This window comes from Aphis gossypii, unplaced genomic scaffold, assembly GCF_020184175.1.
Source record: "Aphis gossypii isolate Hap1 unplaced genomic scaffold, ASM2018417v2 Contig00007, whole genome shotgun sequence".
Lineage (NCBI taxonomy): Eukaryota > Metazoa > Arthropoda > Insecta > Hemiptera > Aphididae > Aphis > Aphis gossypii.
This window is the reverse complement of record NW_026082986.1, coordinates 387,103-415,062: the sequence shown is the minus strand read 5'-3', so window position 1 is coordinate 415,062 and position 27,960 is coordinate 387,103. Positions and strand designations below refer to the sequence as shown.

General features: G+C 27.6%; 1 long non-coding RNA gene and 1 pseudogene across 2 annotated transcripts; both read left to right on the top strand.

Annotated features, from left to right (window-relative positions):
• The first annotated feature begins 2,663 nt into the window (after positions 1-2,663).
• LOC126552968 (uncharacterized) lies at positions 2,664-3,189 on the top strand (annotated as a pseudogene).
• Positions 3,190-12,291: 9,102 nt separating this feature from the next.
• LOC126552983 (uncharacterized) lies at positions 12,292-17,990 on the top strand. Of its 2 annotated transcripts, none has more exons than XR_007606427.1 (3): positions 12,292-12,430; positions 17,405-17,459; positions 17,623-17,990. It is a non-coding gene; the product is annotated as an uncharacterized LOC126552983 (long non-coding RNA). The 2 variants fall into 2 exon arrangements; XR_007606426.1 differs by lacking the exons at positions 17,405-17,459; positions 17,623-17,990 and adding exons at positions 14,218-14,353; positions 14,424-14,661.
• The last annotated feature ends 9,970 nt before the right edge of the window (positions 17,991-27,960 follow it).

Below are 27,960 nucleotides of genomic sequence, written 5' to 3'. Positions count from 1 at the left end.
GAGGTATAGTGAATTGTGCTTGTTATTTTACAGGAGTTTCTATGTAGTAAATTTCTCTATTATAGTAAGTGATCTTGAATTCATCAATATCTGTTTTCAATATTGTTGTACATTTATTCTTTCATCGTTGATTTGTGTAAAATACCAAATCAAAAAATAAACTCAAAAATATAATGAAAATACTATTATGAAGGTTGATTATGTCAATGATGTCTCATTACTTAATTGATGTATAACTTAACCTAGCTTTATAAAAATATAAATAAATTTTTAAATTGTTATTAACTAATTAATTTATTCCAAGTAAACTAAGCAACAAGCAATTTTTTGAAGGAGTGATAGTCACCTGCTCTGAGTAATGCTAAATGACTATTATTAAAATAATATTTCTATGAAACGCAATTTACTAGATAGAAATTTGTATCTGAAAAACACCACACACAATTTATAGGTACGTAAAAAGTACAAAGTGATGCAATTTTCAATTCTTACCCTTCGTTGGGTGCAATTTACGTTTGTCCAAAAAACAATAGGTACTTGCAAATTGTAATGCCACCTTCTCTCGTTGCACCATGTATAACGATACCATTATATTTGTACGGCAATCAGTATTGAACATAACATATCTATTACAGTGATTCATTTGACACCTAATTTACAAGGGCGAATACTCCAAGTACGCCCAGCATACGCCGCATGCTTAGAAATAAAAACGTTATTAATCGAAATACAAAAATTATTTTATAATCAATATTATATTACGTATTTTAAAAGAAATATAATGTGTTACATTAATTCATTTATTTCTGTTTTACTTAGATATCTGTGTTTATATTTATTCCAACATTAAATTAAATGACAGAGCATGCGATAGATGTGTGTTCAAGTTATACGACCCTTCTTATCGCTGTAAAAAATCAGTTACTCCGAGACCACCTCCACTATCAGCCGTGTTTTAATCATCCGGGGCATGCAACTTATCGCAAAGAAATTTCCAGTTTGAAATGAGTAAATTACTTTTCAAATCAACATGTAGATATATTTAATTTAATGTATTTTCCTCTCCGTAAAACAAACATTTTTCTATGTGTTCTAGTCGTTTATATTCTGAGGAATATTGTATTAATTGTGTCTACTACCATAAGGATTGTTAGTGTGTGATAAGTAAATTAATATTAGTGTATGTGCACTAGTGTGCTACATATTTCGGCCGGCGCCCAAAAACCGTATGAATATACGAACGCGCAATCATGTCGAATAATACAAACTGTCAATTGGTACGATTATAGTGATTATACACTAAATTACTTTTTGAACAAAAACATTATTCTGTTCTGACAAAATTGTGAGACTTTGGCAGGTCCTATTTCGATTCAGTAAAAACATTCTAAAATTGTCCAATTTAATAGAAACTAAAATAAATATTATTGAATTCGTTAACAGTTCCACCAAATTAATAGTTTTGATATCTTAACTTGATTATCTTAAGTGTTAACGATTGGTTTTTTAAGTATTGAAAATTCACATAATATATATATAAAAAAAAATTATTATTATAAAATAAAGAAATCAGTTTGTTCGTAAATTGGTTTTCGTAAACATTATAATACAATGATTAACAAGACCAAAATTATTCACCAAAAACTACCAAAATAAATAATTTAATTTTAACTTATATTTTATAAGTCATGTAAAGCAACGCATAATAATTTATAATAACCGTGAATAAAAAACCTAATTACAATGTGTAATCAATTAAGTAATGATACGAGGCGTATTTAAGGGGGGGCGACGTGGGGGCAATCGCCCCGGGGCGCCAAAAGCTAAGTCTCTTAAAGGGGCGCCGTCGATAGAGGTTTAATTGTTTTCATAGTGAAATTATAAAATAAAATAAAATAATTTTATTTTTTTATTTATTGATTTTATTGAAAAATTGAAAAATTATTAATAACAGATAAGTGATAATCTGTATCATAAATTCTTAATTATCATAGAATTTATTATTATTCTACAGAGCTTGGCTATAAATAGATGGTTGTTAATCTATCAGTTGTATTATTTTGCAGGTCTGTCCCATATTCCCATGATAAAAATAATTAAAAATAGATTATTTCTATCATGGTCTGTCCATTTCTTGTCTCGTACATAGAATATGTACATTGTACATGTTGTTTATGTGCTAATCACTCTGATAATTACTGTTGGAAATGCGACGTTACAGTATTTTCTAAACCACGTTTTAACATTTTTACCGGCTTATTGATTCACCGATAGTATAAGTGTATTATATTCATCAAGTAAATAATTTAGATTGATTTTTATATTTCATTTACTTGTAAAATACTGTGCCAATAAATATTACCTACCTATTTGATTGAAGAAGACATTTAAGGTTTGTATTAAATTTATTCATTATATTATTAGCATTCAATTTTTGAATTTGTTTGCGACCTAGCTTATTTATTTGACAATTGACATATTACAGTTAGTTGTAATATGCAAGATTTTATAATGCCATTGTTATTACAATTTTGGTTAACTTATTATTTCTTATTGCTTAAATGTTTTATCTGTATTTTTTTTACAATTATAAGCTTACCTTACCAGCTTAATTGCTTATTGCTTTTGATTTTGCTAATTTAGCGTACTGCTACTGTAAGAAGATGGTTAAAAAACATAGTGGTGCTTTCTATCGGCAAAAAAAAAGAAAGAAAATGCTTCTGAAACTGCCAAAGTATTAGCTAAAACGCCTAAACTGTACAATTATTTTCAACAAAATCCTCCAAATCTGACAAGAGAGAATGTCCAGAATGATAGTAATTTTTAATTTATATATATCATTATAGATTTTATATGTATTCATACATAATATACAACTTGACATGTTATACAAATAATAATTAATTTTATTTATGCATAATTAATTTTATTAGACCATAGTTTGAGTAATGATAACGCTGTTTCACAACACTGCTCAAGTACTCATTCCTCTGAGTAAGTTATTTAAATTTATAAGCCAATTATAAATCTATAATTCATAATATATAATAATAATAATAATATGTTACAATTGTATACTATTTTATTAGTGGAACATCTGATTTGAATAAAGATGATGATTGTGTTAGTCAACCTGAAGAAACTGAAGTATTATATGTAAATGAGCAGAAGATTGAACTACCTACTTAGTACAATAAATTCAACATTTGATAAAACTGTCATTTCAGAGTAAGTAATCTGACTAATCACACTTATGCTGGTACTGGATCATAGTTTAATAAATGAATAACCAATATTATTTTGTATTAGTCTTACTATTGAAAACAAAATTAATGGCTTATCAAGAATTGAAGAAAACCATTACATTAATGATGAAGTACATGAGAACCTAGTTACTGTTATTCCTAAGTAATAATATTTTCTTTTTTTTTTTTTTTTACAATTTATACATTATAAGTAAATACATTTTTAAACTTTATTTGTTCAGAGATGATCCAGCATTATGGGTAGTGAATGAAACAACCAAAGATTATTTTTCATTTAATGGCTTTAATCAAAACCTGGAAAACAATGATTTTTCAAAATCAAAAAGACTTTCTACAAAACGAATGCGGGGTGCTCAACGTTCCTATTATAGATATTTCAGTCTTAAGTTTATCAAAACTAAGTTAAAAAATAATGAACCATTCAATCGTACATTTTTGATATATTCCAATAGTACCGGTAATGTTTATTGTGCACCTTGTCGATTATTTGGGAGTAAATCGGTTTTTGCTACAGTTGGTTTTAGTAACTGGAAGAAAGGAGAAGAAAAAATATCACAGCATGAAAATTCGATTATTCATAAATCTTGTGTTCTTAAAATGTCTCAAAGCGGTTCTGTAGTAGAACGAATTGATAAACAACTTATTTTACAAGTAGAAACAGAAAAAATGTATTGGGAAAAAATGTTGACAAGAGTAGCAGTTGTTGTAAAATCGTTAAGTTCCAGAGGACTTCCATTAAGAGGACATGATGATAAATTTGGTTCTACTCATAGTGGAAATTTTATAATGAGCTTAGAGCTCATTGCTGAATTTGATCCATTTCTTTCCAATCATATTGCACAATATGCCAATAAAGGAAAAGGAAGCACATCTTATTTATCTTTTGCAACTTTTGAACAATTTATTTACATTATGGCTGAAAAAGTAAAAGAAACTATTGTAAATGAAATTAAAGATGCAAAATATTTCTCTATAGTAGTAGATTCAACGCCTGATATCTCTCATACTGATCAATTATCATTAATATTTTGATATATCAAAAAGAATGGTGAACTTGTTGAAAGATTTTTATAGTTTTTTGCCAATGCTGGACATAAGTCTGAAGATATGGCTGATGCAATTTTTATGGCGTTAGGAGCAAATTACCTGGATATTAAAAACTGCCGTGGCCAGTCATACGACAACGCATCTAATATGTCAGGCATGTACTCAGGACTTCAGGCAAGAATAAAAGAAGCGTGTATCCATGCAGTTTATATACCTTATGCTGCACATTCATTAAACTTAGTTGGTGAATGTGCAGCCAGTTGCTGTACACTAGCAAATGATTTTTTTTATTTTCTTCAAAATACCTATACATTTTTTTCTTCTTCAACTAACCGTTGGAATGTATTAAATGAATGCCTTTCAAAATCTGTAAATTTAACGGTTAAGAGATTATCAGACACTCGGTGGTGTGATGGCCATGATGCTTGTTTAAGTCTATCTCGAAATTGAAATGAAATTATGGAAGCTTTAAATATAATTATACATAGTTCAACAGAAAAATCAACAACCAAATGTGAAGCCAAAGGTTTATTGAAAAATCTGAAAAGTTTAGAAATGGGTATACTAACAGCACTTTGGAATGATATATTGGAAAGATTCAACTGTATTAGTAAAAAACTGCAGAGTGTTCAGTGTTCACATTGATTTAACAACAGTTGTGACTTTGTACAAATCATTAATACATTATATTCAAGATTTACGAAATAGTTTTGCATACTATGAAAAATTGGGCAAAGAAAAATCTGGTGTAGATCAATACAAAATTGAACGAAAAAGAAAAAGGAAAATGCCTTATGGAGAGTCAAATCAAAATAATTCAACATTTCAACAAAGTGACTCATTTAGAGTAAATACTTTTACAGTTATATTAGATGCATTACTTACAGAACTAAACAAAAGAAAGAGTGCTTATGATACAGTTAATATAAAATTTGGTTTTTTATTTAATCTTACTAAGTTGCCACTATCCAAGGTAAGAGAACAAGCCATACAACTGCAATTAGAATATCCAGAAGACCTTGGTTCATCATTCTCTAATGAATGTATTCATTTTCGTAGTCATTTATCTGGATTAGAAGATAATAATTTGCCAATAACTGTTATAGATTTGTACAAAATATTTAAAGATCCTAATATTTCTAGTTTGTATCCATACATTGAAATAGCATTACGTATGTATTTATGCAGTCCGGTATCAAATTGTTCAGCAGAACGATCCTTTAGTGCACTAAAAAGAATAAAATCCTACTTAAGATCAACTATTGATAATGACAAACTTAATTCGTTGGCTATACTGAGTATTGAAGCAGAAATTACCAGTTCTCTTAAATATAAAGAAGTAATTGAAGAATTTTCCTTACAAAAGGCCCATCGTAAAATCTAAAAATATGTAATCATAATTTAATATTTTGTTTATTTTTATTTTTTATTATAACCTTTATACTTCTATATGTATATTTAATTAATTTTATTCCTTTGTCATACAATTCAGAAAAAAAGTGTAAAATCTAAAATTATTATTTGTTATAGATACTATTATAAAGTAAAATAGTTTAAATGTATTAATTGTTAATAAATAAAATTTATTAATTTTGTTATTTATTGTACATTTATTAATAATTATGATATAGTATTAACTATATTTTCATAACATCAATATTTTATGATTTTACTGACAAATTTATGTAAAACTGCTTTATAATTATAAATAATTGTCTTAGATTGACCTTTTTTTATTATGAATAATAAATAATTAGAGCGGGTAGTGTCACAATGGTAAAATAAAAGTGTTCACTTATGCAGAAGCATAAATGAGATAAGTAAAGAATATACATATATATATATATAATATTGAGGTATAATTTTTAATCACAAAAAGTTAATTTGTAATTAGAGGTTGCTTAAAAGGGAGCTTTAAAATTTTTGTACCTAGGGCGCCAAAATCGTAAATACGCCTCTGGATATAGCCTATGTCTACCGAATTAACTGAATACATTAAGACATACCTACAGTCATTGATGTTTTTTATTACTTAAATCATCCTCCGGTTTGTCGTGAGCAACTGTAACCACGTCAAGTCACACGAATGGTAATTATTCCATACAACACACTGCACTCGTCTATTATACGTGAGTTTGTTGAGTTGGTCTGCCGTTTTCGTCACCTCTATCACGTAAGGACTCCTCCACCTAATCGTTGTGCTGTTCGCGTAAGTCCACCAGCACTCGTCGTGGTGTGTGAGAAGCCGCTTACTTCGTCGTGCTGTTCACTTAAGGTTGGCCATATCATCCGCAGTGTCCACTTCAATCTGCTACTTCAGTAGACTTAAGTTTAGTTATTAAGGTTGGCCAATTTATGTGAGCTCTGTGATCATTGCACCACATCGATTCGACCTCAGAAAGTCCCTTCCCATAATTAAACTGTTGCATCTTCATTCCCGTGTTCTCCATTGCCTACCTTGTCGTCTTTGTCGTAGTACACATAAGATTGCCTATCATCTATTGCTCTAAGGCTGAGTCAATTAAGTTGTCTACCTAACGCCCCGTCGAAAACATCGTCATTTTGGTTCTCGGACATTAACGAGTGGTCCTTCGGATTATCTAATATAAATATAATAGATATCTAAATATAATAGATACATCTATAACAGTGGTGTATTTAGGGGGGCATGGGGGAAGTTGCCCCGGGCAACCCTTGTTTGAAAAAAAAGCATTTCAAAATTAAAAATTAGATTTCATAGAAAAGAAATTTAAAATTAAAAAAAAAACGAATTTTTCCTATTAACTTTTAAAATAAACATTTTATTTAAATTTATATCATATTTGAATTGAAGTAATAATAACTATTATTACCATATGACAATACCTACACCATACATTTTGTACCTATTATTGATATGAATGATATTCTGATTGCAATAATATAATGATATTGTAAAACTTTTATATTATAAATTAAAATAAATATCAATGTGTTTTTTTTTATTAACATATGATATCGGATTATATCAATATTTTCTTAACGTAATTAGGTTATAAGTTCATTTGAGAATTTCGATTATGGAATAAAATACTGGTAGTCTTCGCCCTCGGAGAACATTTTTTGGTGCTCTAATATTTTGATAGCAAAGTAAAAATAAACTTATATAAATATCAGGTTTGTATTAATTTAGTTTTGAATGTTTTATTCAATCACAATAAGAATTAGCTTTTTCCACCATTAACGTAATTTTCCTTTATTTTGATTTAATAAAACTGATTGGTTGGGAAAATAAACTTTCATAACTGTATGTTGACGCGAATATCAGTGTATAAAGAATTTTTAGTATAGTTGGTATTATGCTAATAGCTATTTATCCAAATTATGTACCTACCTATACAATATTTTTTTTTCACAATAATACATACTATCTGTACAATTGGTGCACAATATGACAAGGGCTATATATAAACCTATGAAATATATCTATAAAATAGTCAGTAAGTTAAAAAATGTCGAATGTATAAGTTTCAAACCGATTTTTGGAATTAATGGTATATTAAATTTAAACATTTATAATTTTAAATTAATATTAGGTATATATTATAGCGTTAGGTAAGTAAAGATATAATATGATATGGACATAATATGGTGTATAAAAATATATTTAAATAAAACAACTAAACACAAGACTATTTCCAATATTATATGACTAATATATTTTATATTTTAATAAGTTATTATGAATACAGAATAATTTACTGATGTGCGTGAATGTAAAATCAATTATTATTTGACAAACTGCCAATAAGTCTATCATTCGGATTTGATAATAATAATTTTTGATACAAATTATGCATAGTATTATACATATCACATACTTACAAAATGTTTTGATGTTTAGAAACTAACTGCATTTATGAAATCAAAATAATCTACAAATTTTTGCGAATCTTACGAATTTTGTATTAAAAAATTATTATTTGACAATAGTAAACACGTTGACTTAAAATTATTTTTATCAAAAGCATAAAAGCAATTATATTTATATAAAATAACGGTTAACTGACTTGTCTTAATATGTTAAAAGAATTTAAGTTACATAGGTAAAATAAAGAATAAAAGTGCGTGCGCTACGATACGCGTATACAAACACATATTAATACGTTATTCACATTTTACTATAATTTATATTAAAAATGGGTAGGTATACACAAGAATAAAAAATTTAATATAGAAGTTATTTTCTTATGTTACATATTGTAAAGTGAGAATTTTTTATTCAATTTTTTTGATTTAGCTTTATATTACGACATAAACACGTGTTCTAGGTGTTGGCATATGTAATGATTTGGTAAAATTAACTTAGTATAACAAAATAGAAATTAATTTTTATTTTTAATGTTATTTTGCTTGAATAAATTGAAAAATATATAGTCAAATTGTTTTTGAATAACTAATTAAATTTTTTTTGGTCATGGGAAATGATTTAGATTACTAAAATTTATACATGGTATTCCAAGTCTTAACGATTAGATGGTTTGGGAAACATCGGCTTTACATCATTCCGCTTGTTGGGAAACACAACTGCAGTCGGTTTAGAATGTTGCGCTTTATATTTATTATCCCATTCCACTTGACATTTGTTCATCTTAGTTTGAAGGTCCTGTAATGATGGTTTTCGATCTTGCGGATTAAATAATTTATCTTTAGAGCTTGATGACATGTTGATTGTCTAAAACAAATTGATGAGATCATAACAATTATATAGATATTATTATAAATATTATATTTATTTATTTTTGACTTGAGCATAATGTGCGACAATCGGAAGATAGGATACGATCTATCCGATCATTAGACGCTGTTGAATAAACGGACAAATGAATAGATGTCTTTCACACACTAAAAATGTATGCACTGATAGTTTATAGTTCCATCAAAAATATAGTAATTTTTGGATATGTCATGTTGTGATCATCGAGGCGTTTGATGTAATTTTAGGTACATAAAAGACTATCATCTACCCAAGAGTAGATATTTATGGATGCTTTTTGAGTGACATAAAATTATGACGATAACCAATTTATTTTCAAATTCAAATAGGTATTGAATTAAGATACAAATAAACAATAAATAATAAATAAGCCGTATGTACGATTTGAAAAAGGCAGATAAACGTAGGTATACAAACTGTATAAAGTATAATTTTAACCAGATTCAAGGCCGTAACTGGAAATTTATTTCGGGGGGGGAGGGGGGTTTAAGCAAAAAAAAAATGTGTTTTAAGATTGAAATTGTTATTTTACTACCACATAATACAACACAAAAATATTTCGGGGGGGGGGGGGGGGTTGAACCGCCCCCCCCCCTCCCCCCTCCCCCCAGTTACGGCCTTGACCAGATTTAAAATAAATTAAGATACTACTAATAATAATTGTCCATCAAAATCTACTCCCGTTATATTATATTGTATTTAATATATTATTATTTGGGATTAGAAGTAATAGGAGCTAAACAAATTTAACATATTATGCGGAAAAAAATTGAATAATATGAATGGAAAAATATAAAATATACAAACAATAGTAATAAATATGCAAAAAAAATATTCAAAGTTCATTATTTAAAAACATAATAATATTCACAAAAAAATTATATTATAGGTAAGTAAAATAAAATTTGGTGCCTTTAACTGGTTGGCATTTTGACATTTTATTGAATTCAAAAAATAGCTAAGAAAAATATATTGTCATTATTTGTAAAATTAAATATATTATATGCATTAAAGTATGCATTTCTATTATTTTTTAATTTTCAGTTTTTAAACTTAATAATGTATAGCTTGGATTTTCTAGCTTGATATGCTAATTATAGACAGCATAGAGAATAATACGTAACTCCTAAAATTTCAGACCCCTAATTTTTATTATGTAAATAAAAAATTTATACAGAATTAATAATAGAATGCTGACTTACAGATTGATTGGCACGAGTGTTGACGATACGGTCACGAATGGTAGCTCCAAAAATCCGATGATGTTAAAATATTATCAATAAAATCGTATAGTGTGTAGAATATTTCATATAAATATTTAAATGCTCTACCAAGAAAACTCCACTTTAGCTATAAAAAAAAATAATAATAATAATAATGAAAAATAAATAGTATTATTATTCCAAACTGACGTTTTTAGCTGTCGGGTAACACAGTATAAGATCTATATGACGGTACACGAATCACTGAATCACACGACTACATTAAGGTTTATATTTAATACAAATTAAATGACAATAATAGAGCAGAAATTCACAATAAAAAAAAAGTCCTCCTCTTCAGCATTGCGCTGACGTAGTCAGAGATTTACTTGTATTTGTAGATAATAGTTATGTATGCTTAAAACCATTATATATCGAAAACAATTTTCTAATTGCATGAAAATTAGGTTTTGATAATAATTAATACCCAATAAACAATGTTATAGCCTTAAAATGGTAATGCTATGATAAATCTATACTAAGATAACCATATAAATATGTACAGATAGATCATATAGTCATACGATTATGAGTCATTAAATACTAAATAAATGTATAGGCGCTGTTCAAATATGATATTTGTACAATAGTGAGTGTGACTAATATTTTGATTGTTTATTTCTTATCTTAAATTCAAGTTTTTATATAATTATATTCCATTACTTACAAAATTCTTTTTTTGTTATTTTCAGAGTATCAATGATTTTTAGTATAGCAAAATCATAAGCTCATGTAATCTATACTTTTAAGTACAAAATTATTTCATAATAGAATATAGTTAAATTCAAGATAAAATAATAAATAATTTACACTGAATATGTATTTAGAAGTGCTAAGGGGTTAATTTAACTCTTCAAATTATCCACTAGGTTAGGTTAACCATGCGTGTTTTTTCATCTTGAAAAAAGTAACACATTTTGTTATATACCGTTTATTTTTAAGATATCAAGTCTGATTTAAATAATAAATTTAAATTAAATAATAAATATTATTAAAAAAATTATTAATGACGTATAGGAGTTAACTTTGATTCTAAACATTCATTTAAAAATCATGTTAATCAGTTAAGTAACAAGTCACTTATGAAAATGGGTTTAATAAAACGTATGTGTACAGGTTTTAATAATGCTTCAGATTTAAAAATTTATATTATTCCCTTGTAATGAAATTACCGACCTACAACGACGACAGATTAGGCGCCACCTTTCAACCATTCTCACCATTTTACGGCAAATGGCTAAGCGAGCCGTGAAGCCATAATACCATAATCTATATTCTATATGTATTCAATTTTTTTGTGTTCAAAATAATTAATTGAGTATTAATATATTTTTAATAGGTAAAAGGTCCTCAATCGGATTTTAACCATAATAAACTATAATGTAAATTGAATATTATAATGTCAACTTATGTTTCTAATAATAATAATCCTAATCAAATTTTATATTTTTACGTAATGATTACAAGTGTTTAGTATTTAATATTTATATTTTAAAAAATCTTGGACCCCCTTACCCGACATTTTTTTCTCAGTTACAGACTTTCTACAAGTTAAATAAATTAAGGGTTTTATTTATTACTAAAATATAGACGTGGTACCTATATCATTCACTTAAAGCGAATTCATAACTCATAAGTAATAACATATGTATGTACATTTTATCAAAATTTATACACAGTTATTACCAGGGTTGGGATTTTATAGCACTTAATTTTTTTTTTAAATATGTGCTATAAAATGACCTTAAATAAAATTAAAAACATACAAAAAAAGGAAATCATACAATAGAAATCGCCAAAAAATCACAACAAAATAAGCAGACAACAAAAATTTAACATTACCTATACCTATAATCTGTATAATATTATCGATATAATTTTACGGTGTTGTATTAGTGTAACTGGCCTATTTACTTATTCTATACATTTACTATTTATTTGACAACTCGATTGACAAACATCTAAAACCATGATTTGGTAATATATAATTTCATAAAATAAGACCGATGTTGATTCAAAAAACAGATAAAATGCAAAAGAGTCTCAAAAAGTCCAAAAACAGCACAAAAATCGAAAAATCATAAAATATGCAAATAAAAGTAAAATAAAATTTTTAGTTTTATGTACGTACGTAAACATTCATCTCTGTGTTTTCTTCCGTTACTGTAGCATTGTTTTCATTTGTTTCTGTCTCTTTTTTTTTATATATTTTATTTTAAGTCGCATTGAGCGCATATTATATATACAGAACAGAAATTATTATATTATTATATTGTATTTTTCTTCGTTGCCAATGCGGCATGAATTTATAATACTTATTCGCCATTAAGACATACCTACAGTCATTGGTGTTTTTTATTACTTTATTTATCCTCCGGTTTGTCGTGTGCAACTGTAACAACGTCAAGTCACACGAATGGTAATTATTCCATACGGCACACTGCATTCGTCTATTACGAGAGTTTGTTGGATTGGTCTGCCGTTGTCGTCACCCCCATCATGTCAGAACTTCTCAATCTAATCGTCGCGTTGTTCACTTCTCGTAAGACCGCCAGAACCCGCCGTGGTGTGTGGGAGGCCGCCCAGGTCGGCCGGATCATCCGCAGTGTCCACTTCAATTTTCTCCTTCAGTAGACTTCAGTTTAGTTATTAAGGTTGACCAATTTATGTGAACTCTGTGGTCATTGAATCACATCGATTTGACCTCAGAAAGTCCCTTCCCATAATTAAACTGTTAAATCTTCATTCCCGTATTCTCCATTTCCCTTGTCGTTGTTGTCGCAGTACACATAAGATTGCCTATCATCTATTGCTCTAAGGCTGAGCCAATTAAGTTGCCTAACCATCGCCCCATCGAAAACATATTATTTTTAGTTAGGTTTGAAATCGGGCACTTATATAATAATATTATTTCACGTATTACTAATAAAATTAATAACGGATGTGTAAAAAGCAATGTATTATTAAAGATAGTATATTCGATTATATTATTTTAAATATTTATAGTTAATATATATATATACATATATGTAGCAAGTTAACTTTAATATTATATTTGCGGTATATCATTAAATATCTCCCATCAAGATACTATACGACCTACCTCAGTAGGACGTTCGACAGCGGCGTTAGTTTGTCACTCGTTTAAGATAATTGTTTGGCCAAAACACCGACAATATGGCATACACAAATATACTTCATATAATAGGTGTACACATTTTATCATTATTGTATTCTACCTTACTTAAACAAAAGACTTGGCATTTCAGTGGTCAATGGCAGGAACTCCCTGCCATCAATGATTGATCACAACTCGTACTATTACCCCGATAGGTTAGACATGTGTAATATAAGTGATTTAATTAAAATAAAATCGCATCATATAGTTATAGTAAAAGTCCGAGCATATTTTTAGTGTCGGACAAAAAGTTCGAGAATAAATAATATTCTATTAAATTGTCATTTCTTATAATATAATATAAACTATAATTTAAATTATAACTATGATGCGTTTTTATTTTAATTAAATCACTTTTATTACACATGGAAAACATTGCATTTGAAAATATCATAAATAATACTATATATTATATGAAATATAATAATGAGATACCTACGTAAAATATTTATACTCCCACGAATAATGTTCTTGAACTATAACACAATGAAATTATAATTAGTACTGTTCTAAATAATTTATTTATGAGATTTACTCCAAATTTGAACTTGTAGTAAAATTATGTTTTTATATAGTTTGGTTTCAATATAAATATTTGTGAGGAAAACTTTGCATCAAATTTTTAAACCTGAAAACCTATTTGCATGTTTTCGTATAAAGAAAATATTTTCGTTTACTTATCGTACTTTTACGATATTTCATTTCTAGAGAGAAAAGTATGGTTACGGTCAGTGTGGGAGTTTGGGAGTTAAGTCTGAGTTTTTACATCCAAAAAAATAACTAGAAGAATCTAATGACAAATATGATAAATCTGAGGATGATGAAAATGAGATTGAATCTAAAAGTATCACTTCAAAAATCCTTCATGATAGTATGAGTATGATTAAAATGTTTGATATATTTATAAAAACTAGATGAGTAAATGTGTTTCCAAATTTATTTATTGTATTGAAGATTGGTGTAACTCTCCCTATATCAAGTGCCTCTCTTGAACGATCATTTTCGAAGCTTAAAATAGTAAAATCAAAATTTAGGTCCACTATGACACAAAATCAGCTCGAAGATTTCATGATCATATCTTGTGATGTGGATATTGATGTTGACACAGAAAAAGTAATCGACAATTTTGTGAGTAGATTGCCAGCTCTAACCAAAGCCTTAACTTATTAATTATTCTAATATATTGTAAATTGTAGTAGTTGTTAAATAATAATAAAGCTTTTTAAAATATTTATATTTAACTTATTATAATAAATTACCAGATAGTAGAAGTATGAATATGAATAATTTTTTTTATTATAGGGGGATTGGTGGGCAACATCACCCACGATAATATTGTGAAATGCAAAATGTTAGTCGGCGCCACTGCAGCATTTCATAAGGTTATCGGTTATGTACTTAAATTTAATAAATAGTTATATTAGTTATTACCTACTATACACTGCATTACTATGAATTATGATAGCGCGCGTATAAGGCGATTAGTGTACCTAACTACCTATGTTTGATTTATCATTGCAGTACATATCTATAGATAAAAAATTAGGTACCTACTATCTATGTTGCAGCAAATGAAAAATAAATTTACCGGCAGGTATATTATTATTATTAGAAAAGCGTATGGGTGTTATGTGTTCAAATATTACACGACGATTGGAAATTTAAAAAAAAAGTTCAACTTGAGTCGTTTCCAATCAAATTGATTCTGCAGACTAAATTGTGACTTTTCGGCATATATTATTTACATGTAAAATGTATTTTTAGGTTCATATATAATCAGTTATGATGTGTAGGTAACAGTAAACGAAATCGTTTGTATTTCATAATGCCCAAAACTCAAAACGAAAGCAGCTATTAGAATATTATAATTCTATAATATGGTTATTACTACGACAGTAAAGAGTATGGATTGTTATACGATAAAAATATGGTATAGTATGCAAATTATTTTTAAAAAGTATATGTAAAAATGAAAAATGTTTAATTCCATCAAACATTAGTTCCATTAGTTGCCACTGACGGTAAAGTTACAACGATACCTATAGAATTGTATTATGTTTAAACTAACCGAAATACACGCTATGGTACAGATTTGTAATCGAGTAAACGAAAATAGACATCCCCTCAGGACTATATTTACAGATCTAAGGGGAGGCCGGGAAGGGAGTGCTAAGAGATTTTAGCCACTGTCCTTTGGGGCGTATCATATATACAGTAATAATTAATTCTTCTTAATATCTAAATTCTTTATAATATAATCTATCTATATAATGACATGGGCTCCCATAAGTAAAATTTTAGGGGGGGGGGGTCAAAATAAAAAATTCTCAAATGTAAAGATAATAATTATATTATGGTACTATTTATTGAGTTACAAGTTTTTAATATTTTTTGTCCAGGGGGGAGGGCAAGTGCCCTATAGGTTATTAGGTATATTAGGTATAATATATACTTAATACTTATACACAAATTTAAACTTATCTAGTTTATTATAGATTATAATACAATACGTTAATGTTTTAATTGACTTAGTGATTGTAATTTTGTTAATAATTTTATTTTTATAGCAAGTATTTAAATATGTATGCAGTTTTATATTGTATTTTATTGACTGAAAACTGTTTTTGAATTATTGAATTATGTAATTTCTTATTAAAAAAAAATTCTATGACTTAGAACAGAGAAAAAACAAATTCGACAATGGTACGGTGGCGAATGAAACAGCGTCAAAATGGGAAACTGATTTACTATATTTATAGTCGGGGAATTTTTTAACATTCCCAAAATTTTGTTTTGATCGTTACTTGTCATAATATTTGTGAATTCAAAATTTCGAACGTTTATAAATAACAATAATAATATACTGAATTGGAATTACTTGTTGATGGCAGTCAATCAGATATTAAGATATTTTTTATTTTTTGAATTATAATCGTTAGGAATAATTTTACCAGTCCAATTAACAGTCCAAAAAATTGCTAGGTAAGCTACAAGTTTGAATAAGTCAGTATATACGAAATATAAAGTTTTATTTTTTTTTTTTTGCATATTTTGTAATATTTTGATATGTACTACATATTTCTGAAATTTACCATTTTTATTGCACATATACAGTTGTTAATACATAATAATATGTATAATATTTTGATTATTTTAATTAAAATAACCTAGTTATTAAGTCTTATATTTTTAGTCCATGTAATTTGACGTAGCCGTTTTCATAAGTCGTTATCTTATCTGAGACCTACCGGGAATGAGAAAGTATATAGTAAGGAATGTGTATAGTATAAGTGTATAAATGGTATAGTAATGTATTATTGAGTAGGTTTTCGTGAACCATAAATAAAATACTTTTTTTAATCGATTTTTTTCTACATATTTTTTATTTAATAGGGCATATTCCTACAAAATAAGAGTACCTATAAATGCTTATTTTGTAATGCATATTTCTGAGGTTTTTAGAGCAGATAAATCCGGGCACTAATCTAACGTTAAAATAATTTCAAGGTCGATTGTTCAATTGTAGTTCACTATTTATTGTTTACCGCTCTATTGTGTATACTTTAAAGTTTAATTACATCAAACAAAAAAATTTTATTGTCAAACTTTATAGTTAATGTGAACGCAGTAATATTGTGTATGGGATCAATATTGAGTGTTTTACTAGCAAAATAAACAAATAAATTATTTAATTCACTGTTATTATATTATACAATAAGGTTGTATAATGTTTTTTAAATATCAAATAAACTTATCATGCATTAATTAACTTATATTATATTAAGGAGGAATTCAATTTTAAAACTGATGGTAATAGTTTTAAGTGTGTGGTCAATATTAAGTGTTTTATTAGGTAGCAAAATAAAATAAGATATTGTTTTATTCACTGTTATAGTGTTTAATATCATACAAGTGATCCTGAGTGATCCAAGTGAACTGATTTGAAAACAGTAAGTTCCAATGTATGTAAATATTTATTTATTTATTCATTTATGTTTTATTTAAATATTATAATAATATTAATATGCTAATAACTCACTTAAAATATCGTAAAAAACCAAGAACAGAGCACAAATAATGTTCTTAGTTTCTTATCTTTATGTTTAATTATAGGACATAGGTTAATTCAGGCCAATGTTTTAAACTAACAACACAAAATTGGAACTTCTGGACGGAAACACGCGGGCGGCGGGCTGTTACAACGATTTCTTCTCATCACAAAACATTTTATTTTCTCTCACAGTCCAACGCGATAATAATAATTGTTGTGTATACCTAAAGTATATCTACGACGGTTGTGTTCAAGTCATCAAAAATGTGTATGATAATATAATGTATGTATAAATGAGACATTATGTACCAAAATACATTAAAGTGCCACAGCCCCAACAGGCGCTATAAAATATAATATAAATATATAATAATTTAAATTTGTTATTGAAACTTTATATGCTAATCCTTTATATATATATAACTTTTATTGAAACACTCAAACTTTTTCAAGTAAATACGTATATTAAAATAAGAACCATAATTAGTAACACAAAACCAAAAATCAGTAAAAAATATGCCGGAAAAAAGATTTCATAAATGAAAAAATTTCAGATTATACAACAAACAAAATTAATCAATACGATTATGTTAAATTTTTAAATTATATTAATAAATCTCATCAAATATGAAATGTTGCATTATGCGATTTTTATTATATTTTTTAATCATAATATATTTGTTTTTGAAAATTCTTATATACATATTATGTACCTACCTTTTTCTATCGTGTAGGAACTTACATTCGCCCATATTTATATAAGCGGGGGAGGTATTAAGGTGGGAGTATGCTAGTGACAACATGTATTACATTTTAGGAGCATATACGTAACATTTTAATATTTAAGTAATTAGTTCTTAATAATTAATATTATAATGAACAACTCATACAAAATCACATATTTATATAAAAAAAATAATATATATTACATAAAATACAACGTCATTCCTTAATTTTCATATAGTTTATTCGATAACCAGCTCGGAAGTATTTTATCTCACCTATAGTGAAAAGCTAAGGGAGCTTTATTATTTTTCCTTATAATAGAAATAGTTTCTATAATTTTAATGACAGGTTAAAAGTAAGATTTAGAAAAAGTTTTATACTTAAAACTATTTACTTGTGAAAAAAAAGAAATAATACCTATTTTAAATTAAACTCTGATAAATTATAAATAAAAATAATAAAATTGTAATTTTCTTATAGAGCTGAATCACCATGACGTGTATATCTAAAACACTTATCGTAATAAATAATTAATACGACTTGTCAATAATAATTGTGTTGAATATTATTATCGGTAACCATTAATGTTTTTAATAATTCATTTAATTCATTTAAATATATTAAACAGTTTGAGGTATAATTATTTTAATTATTTTTATCACAATATATTATAATATCAAAAATGATAGACTTTATCCTATATCTGACATTTCTAAACGTATTTTCAATGGATATCGGGTCATGGTCATAAGTGTGTTTAAATCATTATCTGATGTTTATGTAAACATATATTATCAACTACGTATGAGTCAAAATTAAAATCATGTTGTACTGTGTAGTATATATCGTAGGTACACGATGTTAATAATGATGGTCTCGAAAGAAATCTATATTTTTAAATAATGACGTGTGAGTACAGTATATATCTACTATTTCTTTAAATGTGTTTAACAGCACGAATAAGTGAATTTTTAACGCATAGAAATTTTTAAAATGTAACCCACCTTTGAACAAATGTATAATATGTTTTGATGTTATTAAGTTCTTCAAATTACCTATCCATAAACTAATAGTTGTTGTTCAGTAGGTCACCTTGTGCTTCGTGAGGTCAAACTTTTAAAATATGAAAGAAGAAAGACGTTGCAACTTTGTAATTTGTATACGGCCGGGTAAAATGCAATTATTATTATTATTATGATTATTGTATAGATGATACCTAAAATAAATAAATATTTATATATTTATATATTTAAATATTTATAGTTAACTTAAATATGTAGCAATTAAACGTTATATTATATTTTCAGTATATTATTAAATATCTCCCGTCGAGATACGACCTATATACTTCAGTAGGTGATGCTCGACACCGGCGTTAGTTTGTCGTCCGTCCGAGATAATTGATCGGCCAAAAGACCGAACACACACAAATAAAACTTCACATAATAGGTATATACATATTTTATTATTATCGTATTTACCTTATTTATACAAAAGACTTGGCATTTCAATGGCCCATGGTGGCTGGCAGGAACTTCCTGTCATCAATGATTGATCACTATTTATACTAATACCATGAATAGCCTAATATTAATCTCTTTAGGTATAAAATAAATATATAAAATGTGTGAAGAAGCCGTATACGATCCACGCATAATAAAAATCGACCTAAACTCTGAACTCGTTTAAATTTCTAACGTGATAGTTATACCGTCTATTAGACATACTTACATACTGGCGCGACATAGTTCTAGATGCTATGGACTTTGAACTACGGTTTTTTATGCTTATGCGTCGGTTTACTACAAGACTTACAGTTTTCGGGCTTTTCGTTAATACTCATTTAAGCTAATTTATCATTGTATACATACACCCATTTTATATCGTCAAGATGTACCAATTATGATTATTTATGAATATCATAATACTGGCCGCATTATTGGCATTCCATATTTCTATTTGAAATGTAACATCGTATTGTTACGACTGTTTATACGCTTAAGTGCAACTACAATTGAAATGATTTTATAATAATATACAAGCACCCTATGCATTGAACTAAACATTTTATTTAACTAGGTACCTTAAGTAAAGTTTAAGTAGCTATATGGTTCAGTACAGTGGTGTCTATACTCTATAGTGTCACAGTGTGTTGACGACTTTAACTCTTTAATATGGACTATAAAGTTCTGATGGCTATTTGAAGCAGGCAAACAGGCAGTCCTAAGCCTGTCAAGTGTCAAAGTAAGGAGGAAAATGTGTGCGTAAACAAGTGGTAGTCATTAAAGGATCAATTTATCAAAATAAATTTCAAATGAATATGTTATAATAATATATTACAATAAAAAACTAAATTGTTGATGCGTTTGCTTTGTGTGTGTGTGTGTGTGTGTGTGGCTTGGTGTGGATGTATCTATAGTCGTTATTTGTCCCATAGAAACATTAAATTCTCCGGAAAAACAACGTCTGGAGAATTTTCAACATCATAATAATATTATATTATATTCGATGCATAGCACACATCATGCACACACAGTATTAAACTGAACTATAAATTATTATAAATTATAATATATGATATATTTCTACTATTTTTGTATGTGATGCTATAGGTACGCGTCTACGACACTACATATGTAGATATGTAGAACATCGAAAAAGTATTTAATGAGTTTGATAATTCTCATAGTAAACAGTTATTAATTGTACCCATCATATGTATAGTAAAAACACAATAACGTATATATTTTGTATTTGAAATATACCGAAAATACGGCTACAAAGGTCAGGCAGAGGATAAGCTTATTTTTGTTATAATATCGATTATTCGTTTTAATCTCTTGTTATATGTTTTTATATACTGTACCCATGTGTGTGTGTGTGTGCGATTGCGGTCCTGCGTGGGTGGTCGTTTTTGTCCCATAGAATTCTGCAGAAAAAGAGCTTAGACACAATAATAAAATACCACATGGTATTAAAGAAATTATATCAAATAGTTATATTCTTACTCATAAAATATTTGTATATATCACGCGATACACTGAGCCAAGTATAATCTGTTACGACTTACAAATATATTATACTTGAGTACAATAATATATAAAAGTACCTATTACAGTTTTCTTTAATATTATTAGGTACTTATTAGGCATACATCCATGGTTGGGGAAATTACTTTTTTTTTAATTTGTCAAGTTAGGTACATTTTTTTAGTTACTCATCAACACTGCATACAGCATACGTTGTAAACTTAAAAGTTATAACTATCTATGTGAAAAATAATAATATTATAACTTTATTCATATTCTCAATACTTATGTCACGTACTCACGTATACCTATTGATTATTAATATTATTTTAAGATACATTTTATAAATATAGTCTACTATATTTCCACATACACACCCGTGCGAACCCAAATTCAAAGCTGTAAATATTTTATTAAATAAACGATGCTACATGGGGGTCAAGCAATGTGCAAACAGTAGATACATACGGCCCTCGTATATGTTAGGTCTGAGTCTACTATAATATACAAAGTCAGTTAAAATAATAATGTATATAAATATTATACATATTATATTCGATGCATGGCACACGTCATGCAAACACGATTTTAAATTTAACTCTCAATTAGTATAATGTATATTTGTATTATATTTATGTGTGCTATGGATTTATGACACTACTTAGAAATGTATAGTATATTATCGAAAATCAATTTAATTGGTTTGATAATTCTTAGTAAATAGTAATTAATTACGCCCATCATATATAAATGTATAGTAAATACACACAACACGTATTTGTATTCGATATCTACCGAAAATACGGCTAGAAGGTCAGACAGAGAATGAACTGGTTTTGTTATAATATTGATTATTCATTTAATCGCTTCTTGCTATATTATTCGAGTAGATTATAAATAATTCTCAAATATCTATATAAATTTTAATTTAATATTACAAACATCATTTTATTAGTGATTAGGTACTGATTAATAGGGCAGTGAAGTTGTTGCATTTGCATATTTTTTGTAGATGCTTATATTTATTGCTAAGTGAGCTTAAAATATGTTTTAGTTACCTATGAGTTTAAACAAAAAAAAATGTTTATGCAATTTTGGCCATTATTTTTCTTTTAGTGCAATTTTAACTATTTTTCATCATTTTTGTATAATTACGTACTTATAGCGCGCTAAATTTATACATGTAGGTATGTTTTTCGGGTAAAACCGTTCACACAACGGCGAAAAAATCTTTTGTCGTGCAATGCAATAATGTAAGCAATATTTGTTCTTAATTTTTTTATGTATTGTAATATTTTATTTTATTAATTAAATTATACCTAAATATTGTAAATACCTTCATAATGAATAATGATTAACGATTGTACTGTATATTTGTTCTTAATTTAATTTTATACGTGATTTTTTTAATGCAATTTTCAATATATTTTAATGCAATAATGCAATCAATTTATTATGTTTTTTAATACAATACTACAATACCCTACTGATTAATATAGTAGTATAATACCTATATTATTAATGCTAAAGGTTTACTCTTATTGAAAACATTTTTAGAAAAGAATTTGATAATTTGATATTCTTACTTACCTACTATTTAGTTTTACTTAGGTATTCTTTTATTATTATTATTATAATATTATGCTGTAATATCAATTACCAGTACAAAAGTTATTCTTATTGTAGTTAAAAAAAAAATAAAATAAAAAATCGTTAGTCGCGAGTTTTTTAATGAAATATATCAATAATAGGTACCTATCACCTAAATTTGCAAGTAATTTTATAGTAAAAAATTCATAAAATATTTAATATTTATGTCAAAGATGATAAAATTCAACACATAGTTCGCCATAAGTTTTCCTTTAAATAACTAAAGAAAAATCGAGTCATTAAAGGAAAATAATGCTATAAGCGTCTGAATTTTAATTTCCTACGAAATACTATAAATTATAACTATAACACGATTTACCCTTAAACGATTTTAAATATTTTTTATTATTTAAAAAATATATAATTCGTACTAGTCGTAGGATACTTGAATCTCTTTATATGTTATAAGTTTAAAATTTTAAATCATTAAATTTTACCAGTACGACGTAATACAATAGTGTACATAAGTAGTACAACACAGCCGGATCTGGGACCCCCCCCCCAGCCACTTCCAACAAACACAACGAGTCATCAAGCGCGGCTACCACTTCCTTCCCCCGACCAATACTACGGTTCCCGTCTTTTCCCTCCAACTATACAGCAGGTCACTGCTACTACATCTGCACTTCCCTTCTCTCCACACCACTCCAGCAAACGGTACTGTGCCACCCAAATACCTCCTTCCATTCCCCACCTCTAAACGCGTGGTCGAGGGAACACTGCCTACATACATATTATATATTATACCTATATATTTTATACTTATACATGAATACATTTAACATACATATATACATTCTACGGGACCTCATCCATGCGCCTGCACCCTCACCCGTCTATATAATTCGACAGAATGTGTGCGTTTTATACAGGATGGATCACCTATATGTATATATCTAATGTATACATACATATAGTATATAAACTATACAGGGTGTAACTCATCTGTTTGACGAATGCATCAGTAATAGTGCAAATGTAATAATGTGAAATATACAAGTATATTATAATATATAGTATATACCTGGCTATATAATTTTGGGATAGTCAACTTTTAAATCGACTTAAAAAATAAAAGGGCGTTAATACTCAGAGTTATATACATATACTTATAATTTATATATATTTCTTTTTTTAGAATATTATCGAAATCATGTCGTGATAGACATGTTGGTCACCCCTATTATATATTATAATACAGTGGTTTAGGTAATACAGGGTTAAACGCACGTTTTCGGGTGTTCGATTAAACGTGAAATTGAATGCTATCGCAGTGGCGTAGTTAGTGGGTGGGCCTAGCCATACTGATGCGAAGTTGCCAAATTTTTTTTAACAAATTTCAGTTATTTCATAATTGTTTCTAATATTTGAAAACAGATACAAATAATAACATTAAACAAATTACTCAATTGTCAATAGTTCAAAACAAGCAAACAAATTACATTTGATTGGAACTTTAATTCGATCTGCAAGATAGTTATGCTCACAAGCATTTTCTAAATTGGAATTATTAGTTGTTATTAATATACTGTAGACATACACTGTTATATACAGCACCTCCATCATCTGACATATTGTCCTGCATCTGTCGGCTGTCTGATGTTTCGAAATGTATACATAGCACATTCACTATTAGTATACTAATAAGTTATTTCCCCTTTTCAAATCTACATAATTGCAAATTTCATTTTCTATTTAAAAAAATAAATATAAAATTGTATTACTGAAAAAAAATACGTAGATTAACACAGCTAAAACACGAACACAACTGACAATAAATAGGTATAGATGATAATAAGTATGATCTATAAAAATATAACTAATTACTTCTTAGTTCTTAGTGATAGGAAGTTTATTTGGTATCCACAATAACAAGTAATAAATAATCTACTTCAGATTTAAGATTTATCGTACACCTATAAATTTTTTTTGTCCTATATATTTGACAAAATTTCTTAGAATTCTAAGAAGTAACTTAAATACTTTTTTACTTAAAAAATATAATATAGCGCACTCAAAAAAATTTTGATTATTACTTGTATACACGCCTAAAAATTTAACGTCAAAAAGGATCACGCGTCATTGTACCACGACCTCCGTCGAATTATTGGTAGAATATAACATTTAGGTACCTTATATTTTATAATGTCGTAGTATATTATAATATAGTGTAAATTTATTAACACATATAATTATAAGTACAATAAGTACATATAATACCACAATATTTTAGTGAGCATAAAAGTTGGTGAAAAATACACCGCCGGAGCGAACGTGTAGGTATTATCTGCACAATCTTCTGTGTAAAATACCCGTAAAAGATAAATCGCAGTGGGATCCGAATACAATAAGTCCTTTTCGGTCTTCGTACCGATGGCCAACGACGTGTATGGGTTTATCGGCAGATGTTTTTCTTCTTCTTCGTATCATTACTGTCGTTTATTGTCTGCATCGTCCGACCGGTTTAATTGTTATTATTTGACCCTTTTATGGTTTTCGTACACGTGTTGATAATATATATTTTAAAAACTTCACTTTTAATCTTGACGAAGGTTTACGTCGCCGAGGGTGTTGGCGACATTAAGTCGGGACCGTGTTAAGAAATGGCACTTTACTGTAAAATCGACAATAAATCTTGTATATCTATAAAATGGAAACAACAATATTCTCTTTTTGTTATATTTTATTCCAGACAGTACAAACGGAAACGGCTGTTACCGAGTTACTGATCAATATATACCTACAGAACCGGCGCCGATACGTCGCCTCGCATTAAAATACTTATTTGGCCGTTCAGGCAGACAAACAATGTAAGGTGCGGTTGGGTACAGATAATAGTAATAGGTAACGGTAGGTATGTGTTTTCTGTTTAATACTGTAGAGAGAAAAATATTTTTACCACTAAACATTATTTCATATAAAAAAAAAATTGAAATCCGCTATGCAGTATGCTGAAAAAACCGTTGCAGACAATCACTGACGGCCATATCATCTGTCGACTACTCGAACTTAAGTTATTACGTCTTTCTTTATGCCACCTTTGAGAATATGATTGAATTCTCGTTTCAAATTCTAATGTCAATCTATTAGAGGGAGTTAGAGAAAGTGTATCTAAGAAAGTTTTTTTTTATTATTCATTTTATCGTCAATTAATTTCTTTACTAGTCCATATAATATTATTAATATTGGTCTGGACCAGAACTTGCTATGTTTTAAGGTCTATATTCTTGAAATAGTTCCGTATGTGTAACATAATTATACATGCATTTACTAAAAAATTCTGTAACTAAATCACCTCAATGAGATATTTATATCTCTGTATTCAAAACAGAACTGCGGTTTCCCTCATTTTTTAAAAATGATTGGTTGTATGTGAAAAACCAACTACATTATAAGTATATATGTATAGTTGTGTTATTGTATAAATAGGTATATCTAATATATTAATTATTCTATTAAATGAGTTTAAATTTTTATAAATTTTTGTATTTTCAACACAATAAATAATATATAGGTACTACTATATAGAAATTATGATTGAATGCTTTTAAAGAGATTGTTATTGAGGTTTTATAAAAAATTAGGGGACTCATTTCATTTTCAAAATTCATAAAATTGGTTTGCGATTTTTTTTTCACTTTTTTGATTTTTGAATAATTGGTATAATAAATTAAAATATCAAAAATCTAGTCTTATACGTTCTCAGATTCAATTATTTTCTTCAACTTTTATTCATCATTTTAATTGTTTTTGGTATTTATTAATAATTAGTTATAATGAATACAATCTAAGACCATCTTCTATAAAAAGTCCTTGATACCATATAAATAAAAATGTTAAAGGTAAAAACAAAATAAATTAACTTAAAAAAAGTAATGCACTCTTTTAAATTTGCTACTTACTGCACACAATTTTATGCTATACGACAGAATGCTAATCGGAATGCAATTAAATGTATTCTAATATTATTACCATTGACTATAATGAATAAGTATGATATACTTTCTATACATACCTAATAAAGGTCTTTGGAATTCTTAGAAATTAAATACATATCTAATAATAAATATAAAATATTTAAGTCATGGTAAATTATTACTACATTAGTTAGTAGTTACTTAGTACACAGTGCACTGTGCATGCGCTCAAAGATTTTGTAGCAGTTTTTTATCCTCCCAAACAAAAAATCTGAAATCAAATTTTTATATATTATTTTAATAATGACTGCAGTGTGTAGATTTTAGTAATAAATAGAACATATATAGAAATGTTATGAGTTATAACACTATGAATCCACTTTAAGTAAATGATCTACGTATATATTTTAGTAATAAATAAAACCTTTTATTTATTTAACTTGAAGCAAGTCTGTAACTGAAAAAAAATTTCGAGAGGAGGGTCCAACATGTTTTTAAATATAAATACTGAACACTTGTCATTATTGCATAAAATTTGTTTGAAATACATTTCATTGAAAACATGATTCGTCATTAAAATAATCAATTTATATAATAGTTAATTATGATTGAAACCTGATTGAGGACCTTTACCTATTAAAAATATATTAATACTCAATTCATTATTTTGAACATAAAAAAAAATCTAATACGTAGGTATAGATTATGGTATTATGCATAGACTTATAATATATAGACCGCGCATTAGATTCGTTTTGTATAGAACACCCTGATGCCAACATATGCGCGAGAAAGATCATTGACATGATAAACATTATGAGAGAGAAAGACTCTGACATTACTTTTTCAAGGAGTTTGTAACCAATTTATCCATTGATAACAATGCCCAATTTTTATCTATCTCGATGATTTTAATATAAATTCTTATATCACTGAAAAAGGAATGACTGAGTCTGTCTCTCTCGCACATATATTGGTTTCAATATATTTCATTAATGCGCGGTCTATTTATTATAAGTCTATGGTATTATGGCTCAACGGTCGGCCTAGCCGATACCGTAAAATGGTGGGAAGGGTT